The sequence below is a fragment of the Petaurus breviceps genome, unplaced genomic scaffold (assembly GCF_028583685.1).
Source record: "Petaurus breviceps papuanus isolate PSGF00001 unplaced genomic scaffold, PetGlider_PUasm1.0 171, whole genome shotgun sequence".
Taxonomy (NCBI): domain Eukaryota; kingdom Metazoa; phylum Chordata; class Mammalia; order Diprotodontia; family Petauridae; genus Petaurus; species Petaurus breviceps.
The window spans coordinates 26,729,728-26,746,718 of record NW_027185754.1 but is presented as its reverse complement, the minus strand read 5'-3'; the positions used below and the strand labels follow the sequence as shown (position 1 = coordinate 26,746,718).

The following is a 16,991-nucleotide window of genomic DNA, read 5'->3' as shown; positions in this document are numbered from 1 at the left end:
ATAGAAGGAGAGCCTCAGTTTCTTCATCTGCAAAATGGAAATAGTAATACTTACATTTTCCACACTTTATTCTCCTTCATACACACTCTATAATCTAGCCTTGGTGATTTATCTGCTATTCCCAAGCCTTTGTACTGCCTGTCCCCTAAGCCTGGAATGCTGGGCTACCTCACCTCTGCCTCTTAGTTTCCTTACTATGAATTCCTTGAGGGTAGGGACCTGTTTTTAACTTTCTCTTCATTGCCTTTAGTGCAGCTAGGTAGCACAGTGGATAGAGTGCTGCGCCTGAAGTCAGGAAGACCTGAGTTCAAATTCAGCCTTAGATACTTTCTAGGTGTGTGACCCTGGGCAAGTCACTTAACTCTGCTTGCCTCAGTTTCCGCATCTGTAAAATGAGCTAGAGAAGGAAATGGCAAATCACTTCATTATCTTTGCCAAGAAAACCCCAAATGGAGTCGTGGAGAGTTGGACATGACTGAAACAACTCAATAACAAGCATTCCCATTGCTTAGCACAGCGTCTAGTAAACACTTAATAGGTGTCTGTTAATGGACTACTTACCTCCCAAAGCTGCTGTGAACAAAGCGCTTTGTAAACTATAACCCTCTCTAGCTAGTGTAGCATTATTGTCATTATGATTCCAAGCTTCAGAAGCACTTTGTTTTTCTTGATCTACTTTTGAGAACATACAGTCTTCTGTCCACTTAGTATATATCTTGCAGGTTATTTTATTTATATAATAATTTGTATAATATCTCCCACACTCACTGACAGCAGGGACTTTTGTGTGTGTGTGTGTGTGTGTGTGTGTGTGTGTGTGTGTGTGTGTATATCTTCATATCCCCAGTGATTAGCACTATGCCCAGCAAACAGTAAGCACTGAATAAATGCTTGTTAACTCATACACACTCCACAGGTGCATCATATCTGGCTGGGAAATTGGATGGAAAGTTGTCCGTACCAATTTGTGGGTACCCAGTCGGCTACTGTTGTAGGTCTAGGAGATAGCTGTGATGAGGAGAGAAAAGTCTGGGACGTGGTGGGAGGGTGAGTGATGCCTGCTAACTGCTAACTTCTCTCTCTCCTGCCTGGTCTCTCAGGACAGTTTCTCAGGACATCACTCCTGGATAGCAGTTGGGGTTCCTGCCTCTGGGCAGACTATGGATGTGTGGTGGTATTTCTCTCCTCTCTTCTCTGTTCTCATAGTCCTTACCTCAAAGAATGCTGCCCTCAATTTGATTCCCTCAATTCTTTACGAAAAGAGACTGCATTGGAAATCATATCCATTTGGCTCCATGCTTTCTTAAATTACAAGGGTCAAAGACCAAATAATCAGGACAGTGATCCTCTCAGGATGAATGCACAACAGGTGGCAGGGGAACTTTGGACTTCACCAGCATATTGACACTCTCTGACTCCTCAAGCCTGAAACTTAGAGCCTGGAGAATCACCAGAGAACAAGAGTTTGGTGGTCTGGGAAAGCCTCAGAATAATATTGGAGGAAATGCTACATTTCAGTTAGAGGTTAGTGAAAATAATGATTTGATTTCCCCCCCGCCCCGCCCCAGTCCGGTTTCATATATATTCTAAAATCTATCCACAAATCACTTGGGGTTCTACAGACCCCAGATTAAGAACCCTTACCATAGAATGTTAGACCTGGGAGGGGCCTTAGGATACAGGATGTCAGAGCACACAGTATTAGAACTGGAAGGGACCTCAGAAATCATCTAGTTAAATCCCCTCATTTATAAGCAGAGAAAATGAGCCCCAAAGAGGAGGAATGACTTGCCCAAGATTACTCAGGGGGCCAGTGGCTAGAACATGGGTCTCCTCATTCCTAGGCAAGCCTTGCTTCAACAATATGCATCTCTAGGGGACAGCTTGCACTGTTACAGGGTGTAGGACGTCTGTCACACATGTCTCATTTGTGAAATGGAGCCTTTCAATCGATGACAAGAAAAACGGATGTAGGATATTTGGGATGATTCTGTCTGGCTGCCTGACCCGTCTGCTTGCTCATCTCTGCTGGGAGGGGACACATCAGGGATGGGAACAGAAGCTGCCTTGTTCCTGGCAAAGGCTCCAGTGTTTTCCCCTCTCCAGCTACTGAGCTCAGCCAAGTGTCTTCCTAGTTCTGAGAGGGAGAGAAGGAATGAGAGAGAGAGAGAGAAGACAAGAAAGAGGGACTGAGAAAAAGGTGGGGAGAGAAAAATTGAGAGAGAGACAGAAAAATGGAGATAGAGGGAGAGAAGAGAAGAGAAAGGCACTTCCTTAGGCACCTGAAGCTTAGATGAAAGTCTGTGTTCTGGAGGACTCGTAGCCTGCTGAGTGTGTTCAGGAGCTCAGCTGCACCTATCTGTTTGTCTTGCTTGAACCCCGGACTTAAGACTAGTTATTGATATAGGGATAGCAGAATAAAAGTGACTCACATTTTTGTAATCCATTAATGTTGACACAGCCCTTTACTTAGAACATTCTGTGAGGTGGGTAGTTCCATTTTACATTTGATAGTAAAACTGAGACTCAGAGAGTATGGTGCAAGATTTGCACACAGGTCTTCTGATTTCATGTCTCATATTCTTTGGTAGATGATATCTAGCCCCATGAATCTGTAGGATACAGAACACAGGCTTACAGACTACACTCTTTGATGTTACAGTTCAAGACTACATATTCAACAAATATTTATTTAACTACTACTATGGAAAAAATCCTACAGAGAATTCTGGGCTAGGAATAAAAAGATCTGAGATCTAGCCCTGATATTTCTTCATTTTGTGATCTTGTACAAGTCACTTAACCTCTGAGCAACACTTTCTTCCTCTGTAAAATGAGATGGTCATACAAAGTGGCTTGTACTGGGTAAGATCTCTCACAGCTCTAATACATCATCTTCTAATGTTTTAGAGAATGGGGTTTGAACTCTGGCTCTAATATTTAATAGCTGCATGACATTGAGAGAATCATCTCACTTTTCTGAGCCTTCTGTTTCACAATATCTTTCTAGTTGGTCTCCATGACTCAAGGCTCACCCCACTTCAATCCATTCTCAGCCACCAAAGTAATTTTTCTAGAGCACAGGTCTGACCCTGTCACTGCCCCCCACTCAATAAACTCCAGTGGCTCCCTGTTACATCCAAAATCAAACACAAGATCTTCTGTTTGGCTGTTAAAACGTGTGACAACCTAGTCTCCTCCTACACTTCGTTCTTTTTTATATTTTATTTCCCTCCATGTGCTATACAATCCAGATATATTGGCTTACTTGCTGTTTCTCAAAAGTGAGGAACATCTGTCCCCATATGCCTTTGCCCTGGTTGTCCCCTACTCCCAAAATGTTCTCCATCCTTGTCACTGCCTCCTGGCTTCCCTGGCTTCTTTCAAGATGGCTAGCTAATGCCTTCAGAGATTACTACCCTGTTTATATACTGATATGTATGTAGTTTTTTAGATGTTGCCTCTCCGTATACTGTAAGCTTCTAGAGGGCAAGGCATTTCTTTGTATCCTCATTATTTGGTATTTTTTGGTGCTTGATAAATGCCTGTTGAGTAATTAAAATAAGGGTATTAATATTTGTGCCACTTTTTTTTTTACTAAGTAACAGAACATATTTTATTTTATTTATGTACTTTTTGAAAATCAGATAAATCCAATAGAATATGGCTAAGAGGAAAAATGATTGTCCAGTAAAAGCTCTTACTATCTCTAGCCCTTCCCCTAACCCTCATCCAAACTATAGAAGTCCCTAGTCTAATTTTTTAAAATTAATTTGTTTGTTTACTTTTAGTTTACAGGATTCAATTCCACAATTCCTTGAATTTCACATTTTGTCCCCCTCCCTCCCCTACCCTCCATGGCGGCATATAATCAAGTATAGGATCTGTAAATACTTTCATATTATACATTAGTCAGGTTATAAAGACAGATTGTATCAGATGGAATGAAAAATGGTAAAGAGGACATAAAACCAAACAAGAAAAGGAAAAAGATCAGGTATTTTGCTTCCATCTGGATATAAACTCGGTTCTTTCTAGTTCTTTTTCTGGATGTAGACATTTCTCTCCATCATGAGTCTTTTGGGATTGACTTATATCGGAGCATTGCTGAGAAGAGTCCAGTCTATCAGAATTGGTCATCACACATACGTTATGTCTGTAATTGTGTACAGATTTCTCCTGGTTCTACTCTTCTCACTCAGCATCAGTTCATATAAGCCTCTCCAGGTAAATATGAAGACCGCCTGCTCCTTGTTTCTTATAGCACAGTAGTATTCCATAATGTGCCTATACCACAACATGTTCAGCCATTCCCTAATTGATGGGCACCCCCTTAATTCCAGTTCTTTGCCACCACAAAAAGAGCTGCTATAAACATTTTTGTATATATGGGTTATTTGTGCCACTTTTCTCACAGGTTTCTTGTGAAGCGGTATGTGAACAGTAAAGCGCTATAGAAATGTGAGCAGCTATTATTATTGGACTCAGTTTTTGCCACCAGATGTATGTAATCCAATAGAGGAGGGAGAATGTGTATAATACAAATTAAAACGTGATTGAATTCATAAGAGAGAAAGAGAACTCTTTGGATTGATCAGAATAGGAGAGACCCTCTTTAAGAGAAATACTTATATTGGATCTGAACTAGGCCTTGAATGAAGGAAAGAATGAGATTGGGCAAGAGGGTGCTTTGTATTTGGCGGCAGGGCTCAGCACAAGCAGAGGCCAAGATTTGAGGTTTCTGGATTCGCACTCCAACAACGCACTATTTGAGTACATATCACAAGTCTCCTCATCTTTATGGTATTTAGAGGGTAATTTTTAACTTTGACTAAGTTCCTTTCTTCCTTCAAACATCAATCATTCAGTTTATAACATCCTGTTAGTTGTGGAAGGGCTTGGCTCCAGTGAAGGAGCACGGATTTTTAATGAAATCAAGAGAATTATTTCTAACCAAAACCACTGGGGAATTTTTCTTAGTATCTGTTAAGATTTACTGAGGAGCTTTTTGGTATTCCCTGTAATAAGAAAGTGAATTTTTAAAAGTCATGCAATTTATAGAACTCGACTCAGAAGCATCATTTCAGTCAAGGAGTTAGGAGCGTTGTTGGCACTTGTATTCAGACCCATGGATTTTGACCTCCAAGTATTATTCTAGCCAATCTCTAGCTTGTTCTAGGCACAAACCATTAGGGCATATGATGCCGTAGCTAGGAGGACCTCAGAACATAATATGCTGTAATATAGGGCATAGTTGGCACACCCAGGAGGGACCTTGGAGCATAGAATATTAGGACTGGAAGGAATCTTAGAACATTGGAACTGAATGTTGGAGTATAGGGCCAGTGCTCCATATTTGATAGATGAAGGAACTGAAGCCCAGAGAAGATGAGTTAACTTGCTTTAGGTCACAATATAGTCTCAATTAGTGACTGACTTGAAGTCTAGTGCTCTTTTTTACTACGTCATGTTTGAGCTGTGCAGTGGATTTTCTGAGAAATGTTGTTAATATTTGGTACCTGAATTTTAGGGCAGAAAAAAAGTAGCTTTCAGATGTCTTACAGGAACTTTTCCCTTTTTAAATTGATGATCTGTGTTTGGTGTTTGTCTTTGTGATTGGGACAGGAGAAACTGAGTCAGAAAAGGTTATTTTTAAAAGTCCTCAAGAGGCCTCATGGCCATCTGTGAGAACGATAAGATTTTTTTATCGTGTCTGGAAAAGGCTTTTTTTTTTTTTTAACTGCATTCTGTCCAGCAGCTGGCAAACAATACTTAAAAAAAAAATAAAGAAGGAAACATTCTGTATTCACAAATGGTTATAAAGTACTTAAATACATCTATTAAAATCAGGAGTCATGAAGGCTAAATGCTGCAGCACAGAGCTGTGTTTCTGTCGCTCTCTGCAATGGGGAAGCCTAATCTTTGGGGCTTTCTCACCCTTTTATGCTTTTCCTGTTGTATATTTGTAAAATGAAGCTTCTGCTGGCAAAAGCAGGTTTTAGCAACTGCGACGGCTCTTTGAGGATCTAATAAGGCCCCCAAGGAGCCTGTGTTCTAGTTATGCTTTTCTTCCCCCCCAGAGGGAAACTGTGATATTCCTTCTCCTGTAGAAAAAGCCGCTTTCCTAACACTTTGGGCTGAGCGCACCATAGATCTTGCGTCCTATTAACGGAATTACAGCCATAACTTCTGGAAGACAAAATTAGCCCTTTGGAATTGGTGGTGGGAGGGGAGCAGGAGAAGCTGTCGTGCCATTTTGTCTTTGGAAGGGAAAACTTTTTTTTTTAAATTGATTACTTAAACCTTAAGGAGTGTGGGCGCACAGATCAAAGAAGAAAAATAGCAGAGTTGAAGGCTGAGCAGACAGCTTGGATTACCCTGCTGTGACCTCCAAGATATTGGCATCTGGACACCTTTTCAGCACCATGCAGGGCGAAGAGACCATGTTTGGCCTTAGGATCATAGCCCTTAGGACCACAGCGCTAGAGCTTAAAGGGTCCTCAGAGGCCATCAGAACCAAACCTCTTGTTATATGGTAGATGGAACTGAGTTCTAAGGAAATTAGGTCACTTGCCTAAAGTCATCCAGATTGTGTCTTCAGGAAATTGGGGTTGAAGTCCCATTTCTGCCCCCTATTTGTGACCTTGGACAAGTCCCATCACCTGCTAGCCTAAATTCTTTGTGTCTAAAATGAGGAAAATAATATTTGCATCATTTACCTTACTGGGTCCTTATCATTTTTTACCTGGAAAGGACTTTAGAGACCATCTGTTCCCATTTTACAGAAGGAAACAGAGACTTGCACATGTGGTAGAGCTAATATTCAAATTTGAGTCTTCTGACTTCTAATCCTATGTACTTCCCACCAGAGCACTCTGGTGTTAGTGAGAATAGTGTTTGTAAACTGTAAAGTTGTGCAGTTGTTTAAGTTGTGTCTGATTCTTCCTAATCTGGTTTGGGGTTTTCTTAGGAAAGATAGTGGAGTGGTTTGCCATTTCCTTCTCCAGTTCATTCTATAGATGAGGAAACTGAGGCAAACAGGTCACACAGCTAGTCACATTTTAATTTAGGTCTTCCTGACTCCAGACCCGGCCCTCTATCCACTGCACCACCTACCTGCCCTCAAACTGTGAAGTGCTACACTGTAAATGTGAGGTGCTTTTCCCTTCCTTAGATATTTAATGAGCACCCACCATTTAAGGCTCTATGCCAGATGCCATTGGGTCCTCCCAAGTGAGGTAGCCAATGGAGGGAATCCTGGTCTGGTAGTTAGAAGACCTGGGCCAACAACCCTGTGAAGAAAATAATGCAAATGCAAATTCTCCTGGTACTGGGGAGAAAACCAAAGCTGACGTCGACTGCCACTGAAGTGGTGTAGACTCCTGTCAGCTCATGCTTGGACTATTATTATAGTCTAATTGTTGGCCTCCTTGCCTCAAGGCTCTTCTGGCTCCAGTCCATTCATTCAGCTATCAAAGTGATCTTCCTAAAGCCTAGGTCTGACCATGTTACCTTCCTGTACAGTAAACTTAAGGAGTTGAATTTTACATCCAGGATCAAATAAAAAATATATATAAAAGTCCTTCATACCCCAGCCCTTTTCCTGCCTTTCCACTCTTCTTACACCTCACACCCATTTTGTTCTCTGTGATCCACTGGCCCTGGTTTCCTTGCTGTTCTTCTCAAAAGACCATCTCCCACTCTTTGCTGTTTCCGTATCTGACCCCCCATACCTCGAATTGCCATTCTCTGGCTTCCTGAGCTTTCTTCAAGTCTCAACTAAAATCCTACCTTTCACAAGAAGCTTAATATTTGTGGCTTTCTTATGAAATTATCTCCAATTTATCCTGTTTACATCTTGTTTGTACATAGTTGTTTGCATGTGGTCACCTCTGTTAGACTGTGAGCTTCTTAAAAGCAGGGACTGCTATTTTTATTTCATGTCCCTGGTGGTTAGTACAGTGCCCACATAGTGCCATTGAAGGTGCTTAATAAATGCTTTTTGACTTCAGATCTCACAGTGTCTCGGCAGAGCCAGAACTAAAATGACCCTGGTTGAGAGCTCTTTGTACTTGGTTTATTTACGGTGTTGTAATTTTTTTCCTGTAAAGGAATGGGAATAATAGCTCTCAATTCAATAACACTTTAAGGTTTACAACAAAGTGCTGTGTTGTCAGAACAACCCTTTGAAGCAGATAGTGCAAAGTATTATTATTCTTATTTTAATAATGAGGAAACTGAGGCTCAGAAGAGTGGAATAAGTGCCCAAAGTCAGTAGGCTAAATGCCAGGAATAGGGCTCAAACCTAGATTTCCTGCCTCCCAGTTCAAGGCTCTACCCACTTCTCTGAAGGCACATACTTTGCAATGTGTCGGGAGTGACGTAAGAATAAATTAGAAGATATGTAAAGCTCTTGAAGCTTTTCTTAGGGGTGAGAAGTACTCCCTGTGTTATTTTTCCTAATTCTGGATTTTTTAGTGCATTTCTTTTTTTTTTTTTTTTTTAGTCAAAGAAACTGGTTTGAGTTCTGGGATGACAAGGTAGAGATAATGGGGAAGGGTGAACAGAGGCCTGCCTCCCATTCAGGTACATTTATTTTCAGAAGACTTAAAGGCTGTCTCATTAATTTCCCAGAGCTCCTATTCCAGCTTACTTTCACTTTGCTGATTTTTGGTTTTTAATTTTTGGCCTGAAAATTTCAAGAGTAACTAGCAGAGTCTCTGAGTTATGTATTTCATAGAATAATAGACTTTCTGAGATTCAGAGGGAACCTTAGAACCTAGAACATAGGAAAGTTGGAAGGAGTCTAGAGCATAGAATATTAATATTTAGAAAAGGACTTTAGCATTTAGAATATAGAATATTAGTTTCCCTAATCCCTCCGTATTGGTAACAAGCCTTTTCTTTTATGCCCAGTACTATGTTGTATTGTATATTTTAGTTATCTGAGTTTGTGTCTTATCCTCACTATCTCGAGCTCCAGGAAAGCAGGGACTAAATTTAAACTTTGTCTCTCTCTAGTAGGTGGCATCTGATCTGGACACAGGTCCAATACTGTTTGAATGAATGGATGATTTGGAAGGGTACCTAGAAGTCTGAAATTTTTTCATTTTACAGAGGTGAAAACTGAGGCATAGAGAGGTGAAATTACTTGTCCAAGGTCAAGGTCAAACTCTTACAAAAAGCTAGTGCCAGAACTGCTATCAGAACCTGGATCTTCCATCTCCATGTCTAGCTTTCTGTTCCCTACAACATAGTAGAGCAAATAGAAATGACTAAAGCTCATTCTTTGAACCATTACTTGCTCATAAGGGATCAAAAGGCATCCCAAGAATGGGAGTGTTAGCATACAATTGGCACCGTGCTTTATTTCTAAACTCCTAAGGCTGAAAATATGATAGCTCCTTTTCCCAGCATATAGAGTGTCTTATGAAAAAGGATTAGTCATATTTGATTACATGAAAAAAAAATTCATGCTCATCAAAATATCAATTCTCACGTTGTGCTTGACTGGCCTCATGGTTTCCCCATGCTCCATTAGTTACCTTAGGGCAAAAATTAAATGTTTTTACACAAGCGAAAAATATCTGCTTCCGTTTGGCTAAGAGGTGCAGGATCCAGATGTTCTCGAACATTCTTCTTGCAGCCCCAGCATCTGGCTACTTTGCAAGTTTTGTAGGGAGGTTTTATGAGGCAGCTTTGAAGTAAGTTGTGGCCTCCAATCACATGATGGCTAAAGTTGCATAATTTTGGAACTCAATTTTATTTTTTACAAGAAATATAAGTATAGCTTGAAGAGGCAGGCCAGTTCAGAGGAAAAAGCGATGGACTGGGAGTTAGGAGGCCTAGATTCCAGGCCCATCTCTGCCTGGAACTTTCTGTGGGACTTTTGGGTGAGTCACTTTCCTCTTCTGGGCCTCGGTTTCACCATCTGTAAAATGGAAATATTGCTACAAATGCTATCTACCTTCTAGGAAGTTTGTGAAGATCAAATGAGATGCTTTGTAATACCTTTTCTGATCCTCAGCCTCCTCATCTGCAAAAGGAAGCAGTGAAATGTGAGCTAATATTCCTCCACCAGGCTTCTCTTTTTCTTTTTTTTTAATTATGTTTTATTTATCTTGACATTCACTTTTTGAAGTTTTGAGTTCCAACTTATTTCCTTTCCTCCAGACCCTCCCCCACCCAATTTGAAGGAAAGCAAGGTGATATCAGTTATACGTATGAACTCATGCAGAACATATTTTCATATTGCCAAAAAAACCCAAAAGGAACAAAACCAAGAAGATGAAATAAGTGAAAAAAGCCCATTGGCCTTTTCCAGTGCCTCCCCATGGTGTGGAGCCTTTTTCTGTCTTCCTAAATAGTCATGTGTATACTTAGGTGTTTATATCTTGTATCTCCTCAGTAGAATGTAAGTTTCTTTTATTGTTATTATTTTAATTTTTTGCTTTTTGGAGGGGGGAAGGCAGGGCAATTGGAGTTAAATGACTTGTCCAGGGTCACACAGCTAGTGTTAAGTGTCTGAGTCCGGATTTGAACTCAGATCCTCCTGACTTCAGGGCCGGTGCTCTATTCACTTTGCCACCTAGCTGCCTGGAATGTAAGCTTCTTAAAGGCGAGGACTTTATTTATTTATTTTTTTGCTTTTGTACCTTCCTGTCTATGTTGGCTCCTACTAAGTGCTTATTGGGTTAGAGGTGATCCCGGCTCTCAAAGGGTATGCAGATTTGTGGAAGCTCTTCTAAGTCCTCTGAACCTGGAAAGGTTTCATGTTGTGGGCCCAGCAATGGATTGTGCTTGTCATCTGAAGATCAGACCAACCATGTGGGGAAATGCTCATCAACAAAGGTTGTCCAAGAGCTAATGTTGTTTTAAGAATAGCCACTCTTAACTTTTTCTGTTAAGGTATGGAGAGGCCAAGATCTACATCAATGGAGAAAGCACCATAGTGATGAAATCAAGGATTATTAAAAAACAGGAAGTCTCAGCATTAGTGCCTGGGAGGCTTGGAAGGGGGGTAAAGAACATCATCAGGGAAGGAAAAGGAGAGTCTGGTTGTGTCTGCAGGAGGCAGAAAATCCCAACTTCTTATTCTGGATATGAAAGCTATCCCTGGTACACCTGTGGGTGCATTAGTCAACATGTCTCATGAGTCATCTCCTCCCAAACTATGGCTAATACCATTAGCTCTTACAGAAAAGGGTGCTGAAAAGAACTGAGTGTTTGTAAAGCTGTTGAGGAGGGAGAGGAAACACCTGTCCACCTGTTACTCTTTTCATCATCTGGTTGTTGGTACGATTCAATTCAAGAAGTGTTTGTTAATTTGGGAACTGCCTAAGTTAATGGATATATGTATATATTCACATACATGAATAAAAGCATGGTCCTTGGGGACAGTCTAGTAGGGGACTGTGAGCCATACACCAGTACTATATGACAGCATGGAAAACCCATTGGCCTGGGAGCTGAAGAACTAGGGTTGTAACCTTGGTTTCCTTTCTGGGCTTAGGTTCCTCATCTCTTAAGTGAGAATTTTAGACCTCTGAGAGCTCCCTTCTATCTGAAAGAGTCTGTGAATCTAACATTCTAGTGCTAACATTCTATGAGTTAAGAGTTCTTTCCAGCTTTAACGTTCTGTGCCCCATGTTCTCATATTCACTATTCCAAGGGTTCTTTCGCCTCCAACATTCTGACTTTCTTGTGTGAGACAGATACAGAGTGCTATGGAATAGAGGTCCATGAAGGGATCAGGAAATGCTTTGTGAAGGAAGTAACATCAAGGTCAGACTCCAAAGGATGACAGAAATTGGGGCGGTCTGACTGCATAAACAGACCAGAGCCCACAAGAGTATGAATACAGATCCTACTTTTGATGAACAAGCAATGATCTTCAGGACTGGGAAATGCATCTCTGATTAAAGATGAGTTAGATAACCTTCAAGCTGAAGTATGGGGGTGGGAGAAAGAATTCCAAGTAGAAGAGGAAGTTCTTTATTGATATTTATTCAAATATTGGCACATCCTGCTTGCTCAATTGTCTCTGGGGAGCCTGGAACAACTTTAAGGGTATTGACTTACCCAGGTCTTTTTGCTCCCAGGTATAGAGCAGTGAATCTCACAGGGTCACTATTTGTTTAATGATTATGTAGTGTTGACATAACAATGTGAAAAGAAAACTCTGGGGAACTGGGCTCCTTTTAGTCCAACATTTGCAGTTAATGGGTTTGGGTGTTTGGAAGAAGTGGGGCAAGGACTGGGCATCTCCCCAGATCTGTTTTAGCTCCTGTAAAGGGTTTTGACTGAGATCTGTCCACATTTGCTTTCTTTTCAACATTTCTTTTTCATTATAAATTTGGCAGTTATCACAAACACAACCATTTCAATATACAAAAAAAGAGAATTGTATAAGAAACTGATCTTTTGTTATATACAAGCATTTTTAAAAATAAATTACACTTCTGCTGTAAGAGGGAGTGTGTGTGAGGGAGTTCAGGTCAGAGTTTTTGAGGGACCTTTATCTTCTAAGAGAGAGTTGTTATCTTCTCCATTTGGAGCTTTGGTCTTTTTCTCAGGGAAGGCATTAGAGTTCTCTTGGCTGCATGTACTGAAAGTGGCAACCACCTACCCCACTGCAAGGCTGGCAGCAGGTATTTGGGTATGTGTGATTTGAAAGATGAGTGGGACTCAAAGGGAAAGCAGCCACAGAGAAAGCTGAGAGGCAGAAAATGAGGCATTAGGGATATAGGGCACAGAGGGGGAGCATAGAGAGGCAGAAAGCAGGACAGAAATGGAGACCAAGAGAGAATTGGGCAGAGACAGAAGCAAAAAGGAGGGACAAAGAAAAATGAGGCCAGAGAGATAAAGGAAAATAGAAATATAAGAGAGAAGGGTTGGGGGAAGGGGAGCTTAGGAAAGAGAAAGAGGAATGGGGGGAGATTGAGAGAGGTAGGGTGTGGGGTTGGGGAATAAGGAGCAAGGTAGAAGGAAGGGGATGATGCAGCTATCTGCAAGGGTCTGGGGCAAAAAGAGAGCTCAGCACTAAATGGTGAAGTACTAAAGTTCCATTATGAATTTTACTTTGGAAAAATAATTCCAGGAGGTGGGGAGCAGGATCATATTTCATAAGGAATTTGACTATTGAGAACCTGGACTTTTTAAGAAACCCAGTGAATACCCAAGGCATTTTGGCCCATTGTGCATGTCGTGGGGAAAGCTTTGCCTGAGCAAAATGCATAAACCTTTGTGTGAAGAGACCTTTCTCTTGGGTTGACAAGGCTGACGTAGTAGAAGAGGTACTAGAGTTGGACGTCAGGTAAACCTGGGTCTGTCCTGACTCCTACACCTTCTTCTACCTCTGTGACCCTGAGTAAGTTAGCTGCCCTCTGTGCCTCATCTGCAAAATGGGCTTTGCAACGCATGTTATAAAGTACTATAGAAGCGTAATTGACTTTATCGTTACTATTAGTCTCTCTTTGATTACAGCCCCAGAGGCCTCTGTGAAGCTCAAAAAATAATCTAAAAATGGAGCCTAAAATGTTTGATCAGTGGCCATAATTGTCCAATGATTCCCACAGGGTCCCCCAAGAATGCAGACTGTGATCATGAGAATCACCCTTTCCTAGTGCTTGATTGTGGCATGGCAGTGATGGGCTTGCCATTATTCGCAGAGAGGGCAGCAGAACCACTGAACTTGGAATTAGGAGATCTCCTTTTGAGTCCCCAACCTGTGATAAAAAGCCCAGTGACCCTGGATGAGTCATTTGGTCTTGTCTATCATTTGTTTCCCAATTTGTCCAGTGGGGGATAATTGTTCTTGTACTTCTTACCCCCAAGAAGACTTAGTAGACTTAAAGCATGGGGAAAGGAGAGTTTCTACAATGGCAGGTGCTGTCAGATTAGACAGGATTTGATTGGGGGCTGTATCCATCACCCGAGGACCCATTTCACTAATGGCAGAGATGCTTATCACCTGAAGATCTGTTAAGAGGAAATGAATTTTTTTTCAGCCACATCATTTTTCTGAGGACTATGTTAGGGTTCAGGGGCTGTTGCAAACTGCATTGGTGAAGACAACAGTACCCTCACCAATAGCATTGTATGGATCTTTTGAAGTGGAGTGAGTACTTCACAATTATGGAGAAGGTGCTAAACACTCATTTTTTTTTTTCACTTTACTTCATCCCAAACCTATGAGATTGGGAAGGAAAAAAGTATTGTTCCGATTTTATAAAGGATGAAAGTGAGGCTGACGCTAGTGAAATGACTTGCCCAAGGTCTTACAGGGTATGTGTGATTTGAAAGATGAGAGGAACTCAGAGGGAGAACAGATCAGGAGCAAAGGTGGGATGTGGATCATTGTCATCCTACTCTACTGAACCTCAGTTTCCTTTTCCATGAAATAAAAATTATACTTTCCACAGCACTATGCCACCCCAAGGATTTGTCCAATTGATCCAAGTATGTCCTTTGGTTTTTAATTTTTTTTTTAAAGATAATTTTGGGGCAGGCAGGGGAATAAGGCTGCCTTGACTGGAAATGGTCTTTTCCCTTTCAATACTAATATGTCCAAAGAAGAGACAACCCCAGGTGTTTTCAGACCTTGTCTCCTGCCAAAGCTCACCCCATTTCCCAGTCCTCTCAGACTTTGTCAGTTCTGCATTATGTAAATGGAACCTAGTGAATGTCTGGCTTGGGAACAGCCAGACACCCAGACATCGATGTTTCTGGAACTTCCCTAGGGTTGAATCCTGTGTTGTAATCTGAAGCCTCTTTTGTTTTTTGCTTTATCACTGCTCTGTCCCTCCCACCCCCCAGTTTTTTTTTTCTGAAAGAGAAAGATCATGTCTTATAATATGAACTAGTCTTATAGTTTATGTTCCAACATTCTATGACCTCAGGTTCCTCCCAGCTATTACTATTTTATGTTCAAAGTCCCCTTCTGGTTCTTACATTCTACATTCCCTGGTCTAATATTATATGTTATTCAGGTATTTGAAGACAGTTCTGTCTTTGCTTAGGTTAAACACCTCTTGTTTCCTCAGCAGATTCTGATGGAACATGGTCCTGAGTCAGCTTTTGTGATTGTTTTCCTCTGGATACATTCCAGCTTTTTAACATCCCTTCTAAAATGTGGCATTTGGAACTGAATTTGATATTTTATGAGCCTTAACGAGGGAAGAGGACTAGAGGATTGTCACCCTAAGCATGGATATCTATTAGGTAAAGAACTGGGGGAGACCTTAACCTCCTCAGTTTATGCCTTTTCTCCTGGCACAGTACTTTTCAATTCTTTTCATATACCACAATTTGTTTAGTCATCTGGTAGGCATCTACTTTGTTTCCAGTTTTTTGTTAGCACCAGAATGTTCCTGTGACTGTGTGGTAATGTGGCAGAGCCGGCATTCAAACCCAGGTCCTCTTAACTCCATATCCTCTGCTTGTTTCTAACTCCATTTCCCTCTGCCTCTTCTATTGAAACCCAAGATTGCATTAGCATTTGGGGCCTGCTTTGTCATGCTATTGACTCATACTAAGCTTGTGATCCATTAAAAAAACCCAGGTTGTAGTGTTTGTTTTGTCTTTTCTTTTCTGTGAATTACCATTAAGCCACAACTTTCCTATCCTGTGCTTGTGTTCAGTAGTTGTGTCTGTTCTTCTTCATTCTTGGAGTTTCCTTCTCCTTCCTTGTACCTGTTCATATGACTTTGTGCTACTTGGCCAGCAGTCACATCATTTGGTAAAGGCTCCAGATGGGCGGCTGCAGATGTGCTGGGGAATCACTAATTACGTCTCTGGAAGCATTTCTGGGGACATCTGTGGTCTTTATTTGGAAGGTGGGTGCCTAATGATTTAATACAAGGGAAAGAATACCAGCGTCATGATTCCAGTTTCAGGGTAGAAGTCTGATTGCCGCTTTGGGAAATTGGAACAATTGGCTGAGGCCATGTTTATGTCTTTTTTTCCTAGACTTGTCTGTCTACTGCTTGGGAAAGCTGAGTAAGAGCTCTTTTCTCCTTTGTAGGAACATCAGAAAAGTTTATATACATACACAAATATGCACACACATACACATATATTTATGTGTGTATATAAAAGGATCTTGTCGGTTTCTCCATTGAAACTAATTTAATTAATTGGAAAGGACCTTACAAGCTATATAGTACATATCTCTTTGTTTTATAGCTGGGGAAAGTGAATCTCAGAGAAGGGAAGTGACTTAACCTAAGGTTTTATGGTCATTGAATTTTAGAACATAGAATGTTGGAGCTGGGAAAGACCTTAGAACATAGATTTTAAAGTATGAAAAATTGGCAAGTTAAAAAAGAGACCTTTATGAAATAATGCAAAGGCAAAAACTCCAAGCCAAACCAAACACCCAGAACTTATAGCACAGAGTACACACTAAGTATGGCCACATAAGAAAAAAAAATGAATGGAAATGAATGGACACAGAATCCTGAGAGAGACTTGAAGTGACCAAAAAGTTAGGACATTTTATGGTCAAATTTCATTTCTTTAAATATAAGTGAGATGATATATGTAATACATTTATAAACCATAAAGGTTTAAATGTTAATTATTACTGAGAGTTTTAAAGCAGGATTGATTGGTTGTATTTTTTTTATATTATCATATACCATTTCTGAGATAGCATTAATTGAACAAACATAACTAAGAGATGGTAATGGAGGCAAACTTAGGAATAAATACATTTTAAGTATTTTAGAACATATATATTTAGAACATATAAATACATTTTAAGTATTTTAGAACATATAGCATAGAACGTTATAGCTGGTAGGTACTTCAGAAGATAAGAGTGTTAGAATTGGAAGGGGTTTTTAAAAAGAACCTAGAATGTTAGAACTGCCAGGAACCTTTGAATAAGAGTCTGACCTAACTCATTTTTCATATGAGGAAACTGAGGCCCAAAGTCACATAGAGGGTTAGGGACAGAACCTTGACTTGAACTGTTTGGTTTCAATACT

The 16,991-nt window shown here is 40.6% G+C and overlaps 1 protein-coding gene across 4 annotated transcripts in view; it reads left to right on the top strand.

Annotated features, from left to right (window-relative positions):
* The window catches only part of NEK6 (NIMA related kinase 6), a 130,353-nt gene that overhangs the window by 12,673 nt on the left and 100,689 nt on the right, over positions 1-16,991 (top strand). The window contains exon 1 of one of the 4 annotated variants that reach the window (XM_069082783.1): positions 9,802-9,893. The exons of the other annotated variants lie outside the window; for them this stretch is intronic. The gene's annotated coding sequence lies outside the window, so the exon portion shown is untranslated. Of the gene's footprint in view, positions 1-9,801; positions 9,894-16,991 lie in introns of those variants that run through there. 4 annotated transcript variants of the gene reach the window in all.